Source organism: Trachypithecus francoisi, unplaced genomic scaffold, assembly GCF_009764315.1.
Source record: "Trachypithecus francoisi isolate TF-2019V2 unplaced genomic scaffold, Tfra_2.0 Lachesis_group8, whole genome shotgun sequence".
NCBI classification, from domain to species: Eukaryota; Metazoa; Chordata; class Mammalia; order Primates; family Cercopithecidae; genus Trachypithecus; species Trachypithecus francoisi.
The window spans coordinates 116,242,546-116,260,853 of NW_022681473.1; positions in this window are offsets into that span (position 1 = coordinate 116,242,546).

Genomic DNA, 18,308 nt, shown 5'->3' on the forward strand with positions numbered 1-18,308 from the left:
CCCTACCCAAAGAGAATCAACGCATCATGTTTGCTAGTCTGAATATTTTTGTCTCCACAAAATGCATATGTTAAAACCTAATCCCCAAAGAGATGTGTTAAGATCACTTAATAAGAAGTGATTAGGCCTTTGGGAGGTGATTAGGTCATGGGGGCTCCACCCTCATGAATGAGATTAGTGCCCTTATAAAAGAGGTCTAAGGGACTTGTTCATACCTTCTACCATGTGAGGACACATGAAAGGTGCAATGTCTTAGAAACAGGCCCTCACCAGACATTAAATCTGCCATAGCCTTGACGTTGGACCTCCTAGCCTCCAGCACTGTGAGCAATAAACTTCTGTTGTTTGTAAATAACCCAGACTAAGAGATTTTTTTGTTATAGCAACCCAAACAGACTCAGGCAATGTTCAAGCAGAAAAATTTCTGTGCAAATGAACTCAGCTCAAACTAAACCAAGATCTTTATCTAGCAAAGTGACACTGCAGATTGATGCCCAGTGCTACTTTCCACTCTACGGACCTCTTCTGAATTCTAAGCTGACATAAATTGGCTGGAGGTATAAAGACTACCATGACCATTGTACAACTCTCTGGTGTTATATCACTGGGTATCTGCTGAAGAGAAGGAAGGCTTTGTGGTACTGGAGAAAAAACTTTGGACTAAGAGTCAAGTGAAATGAGTTCTCCTGGCCTTACCAATGTGAGTGAATGTGAGCTAGACATCATTATTTTCCTAGGCCTTAAGAATTTTTCATTTGAAAAATGTAGAACTAGAACAGATGATGTTATCTATTCCTTACAATTCTATAGAAACTTGGTTATGATGATTTCACAGGGTCTGTGTTGGTTGCACAAAATCCCCTTACATATAGTCTATTACTTGGTGGAATGCCTATGTGACATAGCAAAATTTCTACCCCACCCTCTCTCTGCTTATCTTGTAAAGATAGGACGCTTGCTATGAGACGTTCCCTTTGTACTCACACCAGTTGAGACTGGTTAGAACCAAGATAGCCAACCAACGACTTCAAAAAGACCTCAGACTTCATTAGAATCTCATTTCCATACTAAATGACATTCTCCTCGCACCACGACAATTGACAATCACCCATAACAGTGACTGGAAGAAGCTGTAAAAGAACAAAAAGGAAGGCAACACTACTTGTTCCAAGAAGTTCACTGCCTATTCCTGGAAAATACATGAATATTCCTCCCCTCATTTTTAATGTCCAATCCCTTCATTAAAGAAGCCATATCTTTAATTTTTTAATTGTTTTATTTTTATTTTTAAACTTTTAAGTTCAGGGGTATATGTGCACATGTGCAGATTTGTTACATAGGTAAACTTATGTCACAGGTGCTTGTTGTACAGACTAGTTTGTCAACCAAGTAGTATGCCTAGTACCCAATAGTTATTTTTTCTGATATTCTCTCTCCTCTCACCCTCTACCCTCCAGTAGGCTCCAGCGCCTGTTGTTCCCCTCTTTGTGTCTGTGTGTTCTCATCATTTAGTTCCCACTTTTAAGTGAGAACATGCAGTATTCGGTTTTCTGTTCCCGCATTAGTTTGCTACAGATAATGGCCTCCAGCTCCATTCATGTTTCTGTAAAGGAAATAATTTCGCTCTTTTTTTTATGGCTACATAGTAGTCTGTGGTGTATACGTACTACGTTTTCTTTATCCAATCTGCAATTGATGGACATTTAGCTTGATTCCATGTTTTTACTGTTGTGAACAGTACTGCAATAAACATAAACATGCATATGTCTTTATGGTAGAACAAATTGTATTACTTTGGGTATATACTCAGTAATGTTATTGCTGGGTTGAATGGTAACTCTGTGTTTAGCTCTCTGAGGAATCACCACACTGCTTTCCACAATGGAAACTGTATATTTTAACCCACTCACACTTCACTAGTCGAGATGTTGATTGGTGAGCCACCTTCCCGCTTCTCCATTACCTGGCCAGCAAATAAAGCTTGCTGTTACTGACATTCACTTTCAATTTTGTATATTGACTCTGCAACACCGAATGGGGAAAGAGCCCACCTTTTGGAGCTACCAAGGTTCTGGTAACAGGACTACACTCAGCTCTAGTTTCCACAGGCAGGTTACCGGTGGGTTCAGGACATGCTACCCAAAATATGGCACCTGAGAAAACAGCAGAAGGGTAGCCTTTACCTTCCCCTTACTCTTCTCCCCTGAAGCAGGTTATAAGCCCTTTTCAAGTGGTACTCTCCCTATACCCAAAGGAAACGAGCATCCTTATCTCTGAAGACACAGGGATACAAGGAAGAAACTGAACAAACAGACTTTGCTGAGTTCCTCCCAGCATATTATGATTAGATTAGACCCTTTGTCCTCCGTCACATTTCCCCATGACTGCCACTCTTCATCAGACAGAAGGAAAATGCACAGGCTTCCCTGTTTCTCTGGTTATCCATTTCTGAAGGCCTCTGAGTCACACAAAGCTTATGTTAAATAAATTCGTATGCTTTCCTTTCGTTAATCTGACTTTTGTTATGGAGTCTCACTCACAAACCTGGTGATGAGAAAGATGTTTCTCTTCCCCTATAATGCTAAGTTCCAAAGTTACCCTTTTCCCCACATACTCATATACCCTCTTCTTGCCATTAAACTCTCATTCTCAGTTATACTCAGTCAGTTATCTTGCAGATTAAATCTGCTAAATCAGGTCATAATAAGTTGCTTGCCAGTAGGAAGCAGAGTCCTCTCCTCTTTAAAATAATTAAATTAAAGTGAATCAGTTCTTGAAGTCTCATTTTCCAATAAGATACTATTAATATAAGTGTACTGATGGCTTTTATGCATTCAAATCAAAAGAATAAATAAAAATTGAGCAGTAGGCTTTTGATAGGGTGGAGCACTTATGCACCGTATGATGTTAACCCAACTTTGAAAGATAGGAGCACTAAAGGAAGTAAGAAATATTATTGAAAAATTAATCACTTAAAAGCAACAATTAAAAAACATTGGAGATCATCTACCTTTGGCCTGATGATCGATTCTGAGGCCAGCTTATTGCCATTGTTTCCACAAACAGGCTGTTCCAGACTGCCACAGGGAGGCTGTCTGGTGTGTAAAGACTTTGGCGGGTGCAGGGCCCACTCTTGTTCACTGGTTTGCTTTTTTTTTCTTTTTACTTCAAGAACCTTCACAAACCTTTCTTCACCTTAGCAAAGCGCCTTAACACAGGTGAATTTAGTTGCCTCCTTCCTTCTCCTTCCATTTTTTGTTTCCTTTGACAAGCATGAGCCTCCCCACTCAGCTCCCTCCTCTCCATGGAGGTAATGGGAGAAGGGAGGTTATTGTTGAATGTTTTGCTGTGACATCTAAAATCTAGGGAACAATTTGGAAGAGAGCAAACCACTTTGACTCTCTCCCTTAGACCACCACAAAATAGTGTCCCTTCGTGTTCTTAGGTGGCTTGTACAATTTCAGTTGGAGAGGATCATTCTTCAGTTGCTTTTGATAAGGATGAGAACGAATCATCCAAGCACCAGGATTTAAATATTTTTGATGGTTATAACTATGTCACTACCCAGAAAAATGTATGGGCATATGTACATATGCATGTATATCTATCCATCTATGTCTTTTTTATTCAAATGTGTGTGCGTGTGTGTGTGCATCTGTGTATGTGCACCTTAGAATGTTACCCTATCGTCCATCATCCCTTTGCCCATGAGCTTCCGTTGACTTGTAACTTCCACATAAAACACCTTGATGATCTCTTCATTAGCAACACAGTATAGCCCAGACTCCCATCTCCTTGTTTACAAGCTTGAAAGGGGGAAAGATAATCTATCTGATCACTAAAGAAACTAAATTTAGGCCCGGAGTCTTTGCAGAAGAGTGAGAATTGTTCTATGGCCATGATATGGTTAGGCTTTGTGTCCCCAACCAAATCTCATCTTGAATTATTATCCCTATAATCTCATAATTCCCATGTATCCAGAGACCAGGTGGCAGTAATTGGATCGTGGGAGTAGTTTCCCCCATACTGTTCTTGTGATAGTGAGTGAGTTCTCAGGAGATCTGATGGTTTTATCAGTGTTTGATAGTTCCTCCTGCGTTCACTCTCCTTCCTGCTGCCTTGTGAAGAAGGTGCCTTACTTCCCCTTTGCCTTCCGCTATGATTCTAAGTTTGCTGAGGCCTCCCCACCCATGCTGAACTGTGAGTCAATTAACTCTCTTTCCTTTATAAATTACCCAATCTCAGGCAGTTCTCTATAGCACCGTAAAAATGGACTAATACAGGCTGACAGTATTTCTATCAGAAGACATAGCACTAAACCACTACATTCTACTTATGGTTTTATATTCCCCTCATGTTACCTTCAAACTTTGGATGTTATGGTATTTCAAATGCACAATAGAATCACCTGTAATCCCAGCACTTTGGGAGGCCAAGACAGGTGAATCACAAGGTCAGGAGTTCAAGACCAGCCTGGCCAACCTAGTGAAACCCCCGTCTCTACTAAAAATACAAAAACTAGCCAGATTTGAAGAGGGATTCTCATAATAATAAATGGTCAGTTCAAAAGGGTTTCAAAGCATTCTCAAGTAAATTATGATAATTAATATGTCATGTTTTTGTTATGCCCTTTTAATAAGATTTAATATCATAAATTTACTTCTTTCCCAAATTAACAGAGCCGTTATGGTCCAAAAAAAAAAAAAAAAAACCCAAAAACACCAACAGGTATTTTGTGAAATTTAAAAAGTAATTTTAAAATTCTTTTGAAAATCTAATATCAAGAATAACAGGCCGGGTGCGGTGGCTCAAGCCTGTAATCCCAGCACTTTGGGAGGCCGAGACGGGCGGATCACGAGGTCAGGAGATCGAGACCATCCTGGCTAACACGGTGAAACCCCGTCTCTACTAAAAACTACAAAAAAACTAGCCGGGCGAGGTGGTGGCGCCTGTAGTCCCAGCTACCCGGGAGGCTGAGGCAGGAGAATGGCGATAACCTGGGAGGTGGAGCTTGCAGTGAGCTGAGATCCGGCCACAGCACTCCAAACTGGGTGACAGAGCAAGACTCCGTCTCAAAAAAAAAAAAAAAAAATAACAAAGCCACTCCTTAAGAAGAAATAAGATTGGCCTTCTGGATATCAAGGTACAAAGCCAGGTGTAAAACAAAATCATTAAGATAATTGGCCAAGGAACATATGATGAAACAGAACTGCAGAACACACATATAAACACTTAAATATGACCAAAATTATATTACAGATCAGTGAGAAAGTTTGGATAATTCAATAAATGGGGCTAAGGTAATTGCTTTTTTATAAAGGAGAAAACAAAATTGGATATTTAATTGATACCATACATTAAAATAGATTCCATGTTTCTCAAAAGTTTAAATTTGAAAGTCGGAGCTTAAAATCTTTTAACATTAGAGAATACTCTTACTACCACAGGACTGAAGATAATTTTTAAGACATCTAATCTGGAAATCTATGTGGCAATACATGTTTGTCTACATTAAAATTTAAACATATTCATCAAAGAGGCCATGAGTAGAGTGGAAAGATAAGCCATAAACTTGGAAATTTTTAAAATACATATAACCAAAAAGATACTTTTTCCCAAAATAGATTACATTGAACCATATGAAATTGCCTCCTTTGTCTACCTAAACTAATAGAATATTGCTATTTCTTATGGTTCAACCTAACAAAAGAATTTCTATGAATCATTCAGAATAAAGATAAATAGACCAATAGAAAAATAAGCAAAAGAGATAAACCAGCTCTTCTCAGAAGAAGAAATAAATAGCTAACAAATATTTTAATAGATGCCAATTTCACTAGAATCATAGAATTGTAAAATAAACCATAATTACATATAATTTCACATCCACTAAATTGACAAAATGTATACAATCTGACAATGTCTGAAATTCCACTGTGTTCTAAGCATCGTCAATGATGTGGGACAAAAAACACTGCATTCACTCTGGTTTTCCTTCTTGGAATCATGCAGGATTAAGTGCACCCTGTCACCCTCTCAGTGTCCTCTCTTTTCATTATAACAACACACAGCTGAGAGTTTTCCTGGGTAAACTATTTACCCTTGTGAATTTGAGCCATGTCTACATTTGCACTGTAAACTTTCATCCCCGGCACTCCTCAATCCTTCATGCAAATCTGTGATTCCAGTGACTATCATTCTTCTTCAGCTGGAAGAACTTCCTTTGATATTTCCTTCAGTACAGGGCTGCTGGTGATGAATTTTCTCAACATTTTTTGTTTGTTTGTTTGAAGACACCTTTATTTCCCTTTGTTTCTGAATGATAGTTTTGATTGATATGGAATTGTTACATGACAATTTTTTTTTTCTTCCAGCACTAAAAATGTGGCTCACTATCCTTCGGCTTTCATTATTTCCGATGGATTTTCCCGTATAGGTAAGTCATCTTTTTCTCTGGCTTCTTTTAAAATATTCTCTTTATCATTGGTGTGTCTTTCATTCACACAAATTTTTGGTCTGTTCATTTTGTTTTTGAGCAAACTAACATTTTACATTTTTCTATTATTACCATTTATCTATCAACTCAATAATTTTGGAGCAGAAGCAGGGAATCTGAAAGTATTTACTTATTAAGCCACCTTTCCTGAAGTTGTAAGTACACGTGTCACCAATTCCATACTACTTTAAGTATTACTGCTTTATATAAATCTTAATATTTGATAGAGTTGGTGAATTCTGGTTGTTCCTCTTTTTCAAAAATCTTCTTTAATTATTTTATCAAATTATTTTTAAAGAAATATTAATACAAAAAGACTTAGGCTGAATGTTTTTGGAATCATACTATATTTATAAATTAATATATGGATTTTACATGTTTGAGATATTTCATCTTTATTCCCAGAAACATGGTGAGATTCCCTGCTTCTGCTCCAAAATTACTGAGTTGATAGATAAATCATAACAACAGAAAAATGTAAAATGTTAGCTTGCTCAAAAACAAAATGAACAGACCAAAATGTTGATTCCAGGTTAATCTAGAATGGTTAAAAACACATTTATGTGGATTCATACCCAAATGCTTTTTGTTGCTGTAGCAAACTAGATCACATAGTAAATGTCTATGGTTGTCCAGTGGTTTGTCTCAGAGCCCTTCCCACAATCTTGTTCTTTTTAATAAGTTTATCAGAAATAAAAAATAATTTTAGGTTTATCAAAAAACATAAAAGATGTGTGTCTGCTGAGGAATAACTAATATACCAAATTACAAATCACTTTCACAATGGTGAATATCTTGGTTTCAGGAAAAAGAGATCTGGACTTGGGCAATTCTTTTCAGTAAATGCTTGGTACCATTTAGAGGACAAAAGGCTATTTTATCTAGTAAATACTATTTTCACTCTGAAGATTCAGCCCATCAGAGAGGTGGAGAATCAACGTTAGTCATTGTTGGGGTTTTCTTCCATCTCTTGGGTTACACTGAGGCTCTGGGGTCTTATTTAAGACCAGGATGACATTAAGACCTCCTTGCGCATCCATCCATAGATTTATTCCTGAGTTCCCATTATTCCTGCAGGCATATTCCTTTTAGGTTTGTGTGTTGTAACTTCTCTGCCAACTTACGGCACTGAATGTTTATCTGGAAAGAGCTTCTTTAGTTAATTTGTGTGTCTGCTAGAATTTTATTCACCTTCATTTTTAAAGTATATTTTTGCTAAGCTGAGAATTCTGAATAGCAAGGTTTTTGTTTTTGTTTTTCCTTTCAGCACCTTAAAGATCTTATTTTATTGTCATCTGGGTTTTATTGTTCAATTGGCATGTTCAGCATTATCCTTATGCTTGTTCCTTTAAAGGTAATGCACATATTTGTAATCTGTCTGCTTTTGAAATTTTCTCTTGGTCTTTGCTTTACAGAAGTTATAATACCATGGCATAGAATATTATGAATAGGGTTTCCTGAGTTTCTTGAATCTCTTTCTTGACGCCTTTAGTCAATTTGGAAAATTCTCTGCCAATATTTCTTCAAATATTGCTTCTGTTTCATACTCCTCCCCCTCTCCTTCTGGGACTCCGAGAGCAGATATGTCAGTCTTTTTTTTTTCTTTTTCCACCATGACTCACTTATCTCTTATGCTCTTTTCTTCAGTTCTCACCCTGTCTTCTTGCTGGCATTCAAATTGTGTACTTTCTACTATTCTGTCTTCAGTGTAAAGATCTTCTGGTTTTGCTGTGTCTAATTTTCCATCAGATCCATCTATTGAATTCTTTATTTATTATGTCTTTCAATTCTAGAGTTTACATTTGATTTGTATTCATGGATTGAAGTTTTTACTGAAATTCTCCATTTTACCCTCCTTTTTCTAAACACAATCATCATAATATTTTACAGTCCCTCTCTAATAGGTTCAATCCTGAACCTTTGGGGATATATTTCTATTGCTTTAGATGGTGTTTTCTTCCTCTAAAGAGGGCTGTGTTGTTTTGTTTTGTTTTTGTTGTCATTTGTTTGCTGGTTTGTTTTTCTTGTAGGCAGGTAGGGTACATAGGATCACTGTAACCCTTTTTATAATGGTAGGTAAATACATTGTGAGGTGTGCAGATCAACTCAGTAGAAACTAAGCTGATTTAAGACTTCATATTAAATTTAGCCAGGCTAAGCCTGTTTCTAGCTCACCTCTTTCTTATGGTGTTAATCAGGGCTTTTAACCAAGAGCTTGTGTGTTCACCAGGTCTCCTCTTCCGGTTAGATTTGTCTTCTCTCATTAGCAGAGTGGAATCCTCTTCTTTTTGGAGGTTTCTAACTTAGCTCTTTAGTGTTCCATCCCACACGGCTTTGTAATTCAGTGTCCATATCAAAGACTGGTCTAGATGTGTGTTTAAGGCACCTTAAGTCTTCCATCTTGTCACTGTAGCCCAAAGCTTCGATAATTACTCTGCCTCCAGCCATATATCACTTCCCTGACTCAAGCCTAGGGTTGCTAGGGGAAAAATTACAGAATACACAGTTAAATTTGAATTTTAGGTAAACAACAAGTTTATCTGCACCAGAATCAGAAACTACTTCCCAAAGTACCTGAAGATGATGAGCTCACCTCCCTGCAATTCCTCCTCTCCAGAACCTTCTTCTCTGACGACTTTGTTGCATCCACCGCTCCCTACCTTTAAATGTTTTTTTTATTTTAATCTGGCTTTTTAAGTTATAATTTATTAGAAACATTGCTTTGCCATTCATTATTCCATCTTACTGGAAGTTAAAATTTACCCTTACATTTTTAACTTACATACTCATATACACATTCTTTTCCTAACAAGATGTTTTTTGATGTCTCTGTCCTTCTCTGACAATAACAGAAAAATTAGCATGCTTCATATTCCCCCTCTCCTATCACATCCTTGTTGCCCTAGCAGCATGGGTTTTAAGCCCATGGAACCCCTGGGACTGCCTTCAAGAAGCAGAGTTTATATTAGCAGTTTACACACGCTGTTCCATTGTGATATGGGTGAAATTTTCAACCTGGTTCATGAGCCAGAGAGCAGCTGACGGTGACTGTCCTCCCATTCCTATGCTTAAGTCATAACCAGCAAATAGAGCTATTTTTGTTCATTCTTATTTCATAAGCTTTTTGTCCCACCCCTGCTGTTAAATCATAAGCAATGCTCTGGCATCCACAATGCATAGGGCAATCGCAATCCCCAGAACCCCAAATGAGCTTTAAAAATCCAAAGAAATGTTCCCACCCCACCCCAAGCTATCACACACAGCAGACTTCAGACTTCAGCCCAGTCACTGCTCATTATTTTCTCATTGATTTCTAAACTCTCTTTATACATGTTTATTCTGCTTTCTCTCTTTCTTGTTAAGCTATTTTAATTTTATCTGTTACTGCTAAGTGTTAGCAACGCAGAAGGTTTCTCAAATTACAAAATAACACTATATTTTTTTTTTTTTTTTTTTGAGACAGAGTCACTCTTGTCTTCCAGGTTGGAATGCAATGGTGCAACTTTGGCTCATTGTAACATCTGCCACCCTGGTTCAAGTGATTCTCTTGCCTCAGCCCCTTGAGTAGCTGGGACTACAGGTGCCTGCCACCACTCCTGGCTAATTTTTGTATTTTTAGTAGAGACAGGGTTTCACCATGTTGGCCAGGCTGTCCTCGAACTCCTGGCCTCAGGGGATCTGCCCACCTCCACCTCCCAAAGTGGTGGGATTACAGGCATTGAGATACTGCGCCTGGCCTAAAATAACACTACATCTTTTTGTTGTTGTTCTTCGGAAAAAAATATTTTATTACAGGTATAAACTATTTTAAAGAGAAAGTGGATCATTTAAACAGATACAGCTATTTATGGGCAGTGCCAAGATCAGAGCTGGATCTTCTGACTTCTAACTCCTAGTCTATTGTACCATGTAATAGGGCTGAAAATAATACTACATATTGACTGTAAGTTCAATAGAGTTTACTTTCTTTTATTCCTTTGCTGACTTGAAAGACATATATTCTACTTCTATTTTGTTGGAGTTTACATTTTTAAAATTAACAATTGGATCTTCTACTTTTACTAACAAAAATAAATTATTTTTTATCTTCCCTGTGAAGAAGGTAGTGACTTTAGAGTACATTAATGTTTCCCCTAAACCCTCTCTTTATATCTCCTAAGCTGTATCTGTCTAATGTTTTATTTCAATCCTGATTTTAAGCAGAAACCATTATTTTTACATTCTATATGAGTTTAGATTGATTAATATGTTTTAACCAATATTTTTATCTACCATTTCTCTATGAAATCCATTTTTTCTCTTCCTAATTTATTTTCTTCTTGCTGTAGTATAACTTTAATCATTCTTTAACTGAAACTTTATGAATTTTTAGATGTCTAAACATTTCTTCATCTTTTTCTCATGTTTAAGGCTCAATTAGGTAGGTATACAATTTTAGTTTCAAAGCTATTAACACATTAAATGTATCCTTTCTTTATTTCTATCATTCAGAGTTCTTTAGGAGAAGTTTTATATTCTCCCTTTATAGGTAATATTTCTTTTCTCCGTTGTAGTTTTTAATACTTTGTTTATCTTTGATATTCTTATATTTTATTGTAATGCCTACAATGTGGACTGTTAAAAATTTGTCTCTATACTTTGGGCACTTTTCAAATGTGAATATTCATGTCTTCAAATCTGAAAAATTCTCATTATTTAGCTTTTCAAATATTGCTTCTTGCCTATTCCCTGTGCACTCTTTCTGGAATATCTACAAAAGAGTGCTGGATTTTCTGTACGATGTATTTCCTAACTTCTGTTTCATTTAGAAAAACTTGTTGATGTGGATTTTGGATGATCTCTTCATGTCTATCATTTAATTCTCTAATTCTTTTTCAATATGTAAAAAGTCTCCATTTTCTAACCCATCTATTGAGTTTTCACTTTTGATGACAACATTTTCCAACTTTAATATCTTTCTTGGTCCTTTTCTATATTTGTTTATCCCTTCTTATAATATTCTTCTTGTTTTATGAATTGTATTTCTTCCAGTATTTTTGATTTATTATAAAGTCACATATCTCTAGGTCTTTGAATGTAAATTATTCTGTTTATTGGATCAGTAGACTGTATTTTCAGGTACAGTCATTCCCTGTTATTTGTGTCTTCGTCAACTCACTAAAATTTATTTGTAACTCCAGAGTCAATCAATATTAAAGGCAGTTTTGCCACGATCCATAAACATGTGCCTGTGGCAAGCAGAGAGAAATAGGAGTCGCCCGACATCTATGCTTCCAGCTGAAGTCACAAAGGGTGTGACGCTCTGCCTTCTTGTTTGAACTTGCCTACTGCCAACAAATGTCCTTTTCACAGAGTATTTAGTTCTATGCTCTTTGCGTTTTGTGCTTCTTGTTAGTCATTACTCTGTTTTAAATGGCCCTTAGTCTGTGCTGAGGTGCTGTGCAGTGTTCCTAAGTCAAGAAAGCGGTGATGTGCCTTATGAAGAAATACGTGGGTTAGAAAAACTTCCTTCAGGCATGAGTTAGAGTGCTACTGGCCATGTGTTTAATGTTAAAGAGTTAAGAGTGTATATTAAGTAAGGTGTCTTTAAATAGAAACATACATAAAACAAGGTTATATATTGTTTAGTTGACAAAAAAAATGTGACCAGCAGCTCAGAGTAACTAATCCTATATTTCCCCTATGGTCAATAATTCAGTATTCAGTAATGTGGTGTTTGTGGCTACTTCATAGAAAATAACTACCGTGACAAGTGGATAAAGAAACTGTGGTATATATATACAATGGAATACTACTCAGCCTTAAAAAGGAATGAATTCATGGCATTTGCAGCAACCTAGATGGGATTGGAGACTATTATTCTAAGTGAAGTAACTCAGGAATGGAAAACCAAACATCCTATGTTCTCACTCATAAGTGGGAGCTAAGCTATGAGGTTGTAAAGACATAAGAATGATACAATGGGCCGGGCGTGGTGGCTCACGTCTGTAAACCCAGCACTCTGGGAGGCCAAGGCGGGTGGATCACGAGGTCAGGAGATCGAGACCATCCTGGGTAACACAGTGAAACTCCGTCTCTACTAAAAATAAAAAAATAAAAAATAAAAAATTCAGCCAGGTGTGGTGGCAGATGCCTGTAGTCCCAGCTACTCGGGAGGCTGAGACAGGAGAATCACTTGAACCCAGGAGGCGGAGGTTGCAGTGAGCCAAGATTGCACTACTGCACTCCAGCCTGGGTGACAGAGTGAGACTCCATCTCAAACAAACAAAAAAAGAATGATACAATGGACTTTGGGGACAGGGTGGGAAGGGAATGAGGGGTAAAAGACTATAAATTTGGTTCAGTGTATACTACTCAGGTGAGGAGCGCACCAAAATCTCACAAATCACCGCCAAAGAACTTACTCATGTAACCAAATACCACCCGTTGCCCGAAAACTTATGGAAATTAAAAATAGCTATATTTAAGACTGTAAAAAGAACATAACTGGCATGAATAAAAATAATCAACTGTGTTAGATTTCTCTATATACATTAAGGATTTTTGCTTAAGTGTTTATCTTCTATTGGTACCATCTGCCATAAGGGTCATGTAGAGTCCCAGATAGTGATATTCCTTAGGGGACACTTTTACAGTTTTCCTGGGCTGGGTCCTTTGTATTTCAGGAGACCTGGACCAGTACTGAGGTGAGTTTCTCAGCTCAGACTTTCCCCACCTCAATATTGTTGTGAATTGAGACCTTAAATCTTCTCATAATACAGAAAACAGATTCTGGTTTCCCATGAGTGGTTCTATTTCCATCTGTGGTCTAGAATGGGTGGCTTGCATCTTAGCTAAGGTTTCAGCCCAGTTCTTAAAGATATTTCAATCTCAGTTTACAGACAAGCCAATATTTTACCTTCTCCTGGTTTTATTCAGAGCTCCAGATTCAGAATTCCTGCCACATGAGAGATCTGTGCTTCAGCTTTCATTCCGGATGGAGGTTTACACTCTGGCCCTTAGTAGTATGCGGTCTGTCTGGCTTTTCCCCATGGCTGTGTAGTGCCAGCTCCCTCCCATCACTATCACAATGGATTTTTTCTTCTTAACATGGAATTGTCCATTTATGCTTATAAGGCCAGTTACATTATCTATTTAAAACTTTAAGAAATCTGGCAATGGCATAGCTTTGGAACAGAGTCAGAGAGATTTCTATATCTGCTTAGTCTAAAATCTTTAACAAAAGTCCTGTAAGGCACTTAAAAAAATTCCATAATCAGAGATCAATTATCTGTCTTATATATCTTCCAAAGTACCATGGCAAAAGCTCATATCCTTTCAGGTCATGATAGCTAATACTTTTGAGGACTTATTATGTGCCAGACACCATTCTAAGCACTTTATGTTCTTATTTAGCTTTACAGTAATACCATGAGGTGAACTTTACTCTTGTACTCCATTTTGCAGGTGGGAAAGCTGAGGCACAAAAGGTTGAAACCTTCCCAAGCTTACATAGTTAATAAGGAGTGGTTGTAAAACAACCCAGGCTTTTAAACTGCTAAGCTATCCTGAAAATATATTTTCAGCTTTTTTTTTCTCTCTTTCTGTAGTATCAGTCACCCCATCTGTCCTCCTGTCTTTTACTCATCTATTGAGACCCATCTCCCTGCGGCACATGTCACATCCTCTGCAACTTAAAACAGATACTCTCTCCCTTCTCTGGATTCCATAGTTCTGTGTTCTATTAATCATTTTAGATTGTTATTATCTACTTATAAGTTTGTTTTCCCCATTAAATTTTGAATTCCTCTAAGGCATGGACTTCGTTTCATCTCCTTTGATTGGCAGTGGTCATGCGGTGTATGGCCACAGGGTAAGTCTTTGGCAAATCTTAATTGGATAAAGAAAGTTCTAGAGAAGCAGCTTGCTCAGCCATTTTTACAACCATATTAAATTATTTTAACAGTTCAGATCCAAGTTTATATATGACTGTCAACATAATAATATTATATCACAGTTAAATGTGCTAGGAAACACACAGATTTTTGGAATCAGGCTGATTCCAAATGGACACATTGATTTTTGCTCCATTTCTGAGAGCCATGGATTTGGGTAAATTGAACTCCTGAGAGAGTATCAGTTTCCCATCTGCAGCACGCGCCTCATATGACTCCTCACGTGTGGGAGTCAATCTGTGAGACGGTCCCCAATGGCCCCTACCTTCTGATAGTCATACCCCAGGTACTTCCCCTCCCTTCAGTGTTGGGAGGACTTAGTGACTTGCTTCTAATAAATAGACTACTGTAGCAATGATAGGAAGTCACTTCCAATATTTGTTTATAAGAAAACCATGCCTTCAATCTTAGGTTCTCTCTCAAAACTCTCTTAGATCACTTCAGTTTGGGGGAGGCCAGATACCCTGCCCACTTGGCATGCAGTTGAGGGCTGCTAACAGCCATGTGTGTGATCTTGGAAGTGGATGCTCTCTGAGTGGAGCCTTGAAATGACTGCAACCCTGGCCAACATTTTAGTCACAACCTTTTGACAAGACCCCATGTCCGAACGATGAGGCAAAGCCGGATTCCTGATCCAAGGAAACCCACGGAAAGGAAGTGTTTGTTGTTTTCAATCAACAGCTAAGGTAACAATCAATAACTAATAGCCTATGCCAGTGGTATTCTTATTCAAAACCTATATGCTAAGCCTTTGAGAGAGAAACAGCAAAACAAAACAGAAAGAAGCAGGCCTTGGGAAACTTACAAAATTAGAAAAGAATACAAACACCAATTTATGTCAATTTAGAAACATACTTATTACAACTTGCTCGTAGCTCATCAGTTAGCGAGGTGCCACCCTGCCCTGTGTGTGGGGTTTCAAGAGGAAATGACAGATGTTTCTGTTAAGATTTCCAGGAGAGGCTGAACTAAAGAGAGTGCCTGGCTTCACAGGACAGGATGGTTATCCACTCATTGAAGGACTCATTACCTCGGAGGGTTGCCCAGTAGGTCATCTGAGGTCCTTATTGAATCTCTCTTAATTTTATTTCCACTTTTAAACTTGCATGAATAGTTCTGATGATAATTACCAAATGTTGATATGTATGGAAAATCAGCATTCCACAAATATCCAACTTGGGCAGCTTTCATACACGTGTGGCTGCTTGAAATTCAGCAAATTTCATTAGAATCACATGTTTGCTTAGAGAAATAGTAGCCAAAAGCTGTGCTGGAAACACACACACAAGCACACACACACACAAGCAGATGCAAAAAAGAAGAAATCTTAGGTTGAACATGTGCAAATTGCAATCTCTAAGCTGGATCTTCTGAGGTCCCTCTCTGCCACTCTTTTACGTTGTAAAATCTTGGATCGATCCCTTGATACTCTGCCTCCATAGTTACTGTATTAATGCTTTCACCTACTGTAAGGTGTCTGTCTCACTCCCTACATTTGATTTTTTGTGTACCTATGCTAGCAAGCCCTTTGCTCAACTGCCAAAATATTGTTGTTCATATTGTTAAGGAAATACATTTAATTTTTATCAACTGCTACTATGTATAGAGTCTACCTCCATATCCCTTTCCCAATTATCCATTATCTACTAGCCTTTAGGATGTCATTAGGACATTCAACCTTTGTTCCTTGCAATTTCAATTCAAGTTTGTTGTTTTAGTTTTGGGTTTTTCTTCTCAACCGGCATCCTGCCCGCATCTGTAACAACCTCAAGATATTGAACAAGAACGATATTTACGATTCATATTGCAAGCTAAGTTTCTTTACTCTTAATACTCTGACCTTAAAATCCCTTGGCCTTCATCTGTGCTCTCTTTGTGCCTAGAACCATTTTCAGGATCAGCATTTGAGATCTTAATGTGGCAAAAGAGAATTCCTGATTTTCTATAATACCAATCCTCAACCACTTCAAATCCACTCTGTAGTCTTTCTCATCTCCAAACAGGACCTGCAGCTGTTTGAGCCAAAAGTTTAGAAGTTATCCTTGATGCCTCTGTTACTTTTATCCTCCAATGCTAGAGCATTTCTTGTGATCTCTTATTACATGGTTGCCTCTATCTAGTCATTCGGGTGTTGACTTAACTGCTCTTTGAGACCTTTCTTTCCCAACTGGTATATGGTAACCCCAGCCACCTTCAGTCACATCACTCTTTTTATATCATCATCACCACCTGATATTTCTCTACTAATTTTTTCCATACTGTGTGTTTCTTTCTGCCTCCTGCCATTGCTATAGATCACAGCTCTGTGAGGACAAGGAGCTTGCATGTCGTATTGACTATTAGGATCACAATAGTGAGGTGCAGAGTTGATGAGCAAAACTCACATGCATTCATGCTTTTGGAATTCACCTTAATCTCAGGCCTCCCGCCTTCTGATCACAATAAGTCCGCAGCAGTTTCTCTCCCTTCATTGTGATCTGTTGTCCTTCAATGAATACCTGGTTTCCCATTTTCCTGCCCACTTCTGGTCCTGAAGTGGCCTTGTCAATGCTTCTCTCTTTCAAACGCTGGAATCCTCATGTGCTTGGCTGTTCTTCTTACTTCTAGTTCTATCTTCTGCCTACTGTTTTCTCTTTTCCCACTCCCCAGCAGCCAAGAGTAGCTCAAGAAATTCATAGCATGGTGCTGATTTGATCCATAATAAGCACATGTTATCTAAGGACCCTTCTTCGTTATGCTTTGTCAGCTCTTGTTACTAACAAATGAACTATCTTCAGACCTTCCTCTCACGGTTATCCAGAAAGAGGCTATTTATGGTTCTGGCCTCAATTGTCTTACTATCAATTCATTCATTGACACCTGGCTGTTTTGTTTTACGAAAGCACTTGACTATTTTGGGTTCCTCTAACCTTTGAGTTCTGGCTAAGTCTTGCCTGATAATTTTCTCTAATGTTCTGGTTTGAGTCCACTTTCCTTCTTTTTTCTCCCTTGGATATTGTGCTCACCCCGATGGCTTCAATTACTTTCATTAGAACAATTCCAAAATCTGTATGTGTCACTCGGACTCTCATCCTTAATCTCAATACTAAGCCTACAACTCCTCATTATTTTATTAGGAATGTTCCTTGGATATCTTAAATATGTCAGACTTCACTCCAGACTTACAGTCCTTATTTCAAAGATACCTCTCCTTTTTCTTATTTTTGTTGTTGTTAACGATTCCCTCAAATTCTTGTTCAACTAAGTACAAAACTTGGGAGCCGTCATTTACATCACTTTTTTTTCTTTCAGCCTCCTAATCCATCATGTTTTCAGGTAAGCCTGGAATACACAGGTTGTAAAGTACCAATCTTAGAATAATATCAGACTTGTGTATAATGGTTACATGTCCGTAATGCAATGACAAAAATAAGACAGTCCAGTGGGTTAAACACAAAACTAAAAACTAACATTAACCTAGAGGATTGCCCTTTGTAGCAAGATTATGTCCTGTCTGCCTTTTCATGTGTTAACACCATCTCGTTTTCATAAAGCAGAATTGATAGTAGTGTTCATTTGTTTTAATGTCCTCATGGGACAAAATTACACAGAGTTATTTTTAAAAAAATCAGTTAAATCTAAAAATCAGGTGAACTCTGCTGTAAATTTCTCATACTCAGTTTCTCTCATTGGTCCTCTCTTTCCATTCCCACTGCCATCACCCAGCTCAGGCTTTTACTACTATTTTTCTTGATAATTACACAACTTCCTAACCAATATCTTGGTTTCCATGGCTTTACTCTTTTCCAGTATCCTGCAAATAGACCACTATCAGAAGCAACATCTAAAACATAACTTTGGTCATATTACTCTCTTTCACAACATCCACTGCCGCCACC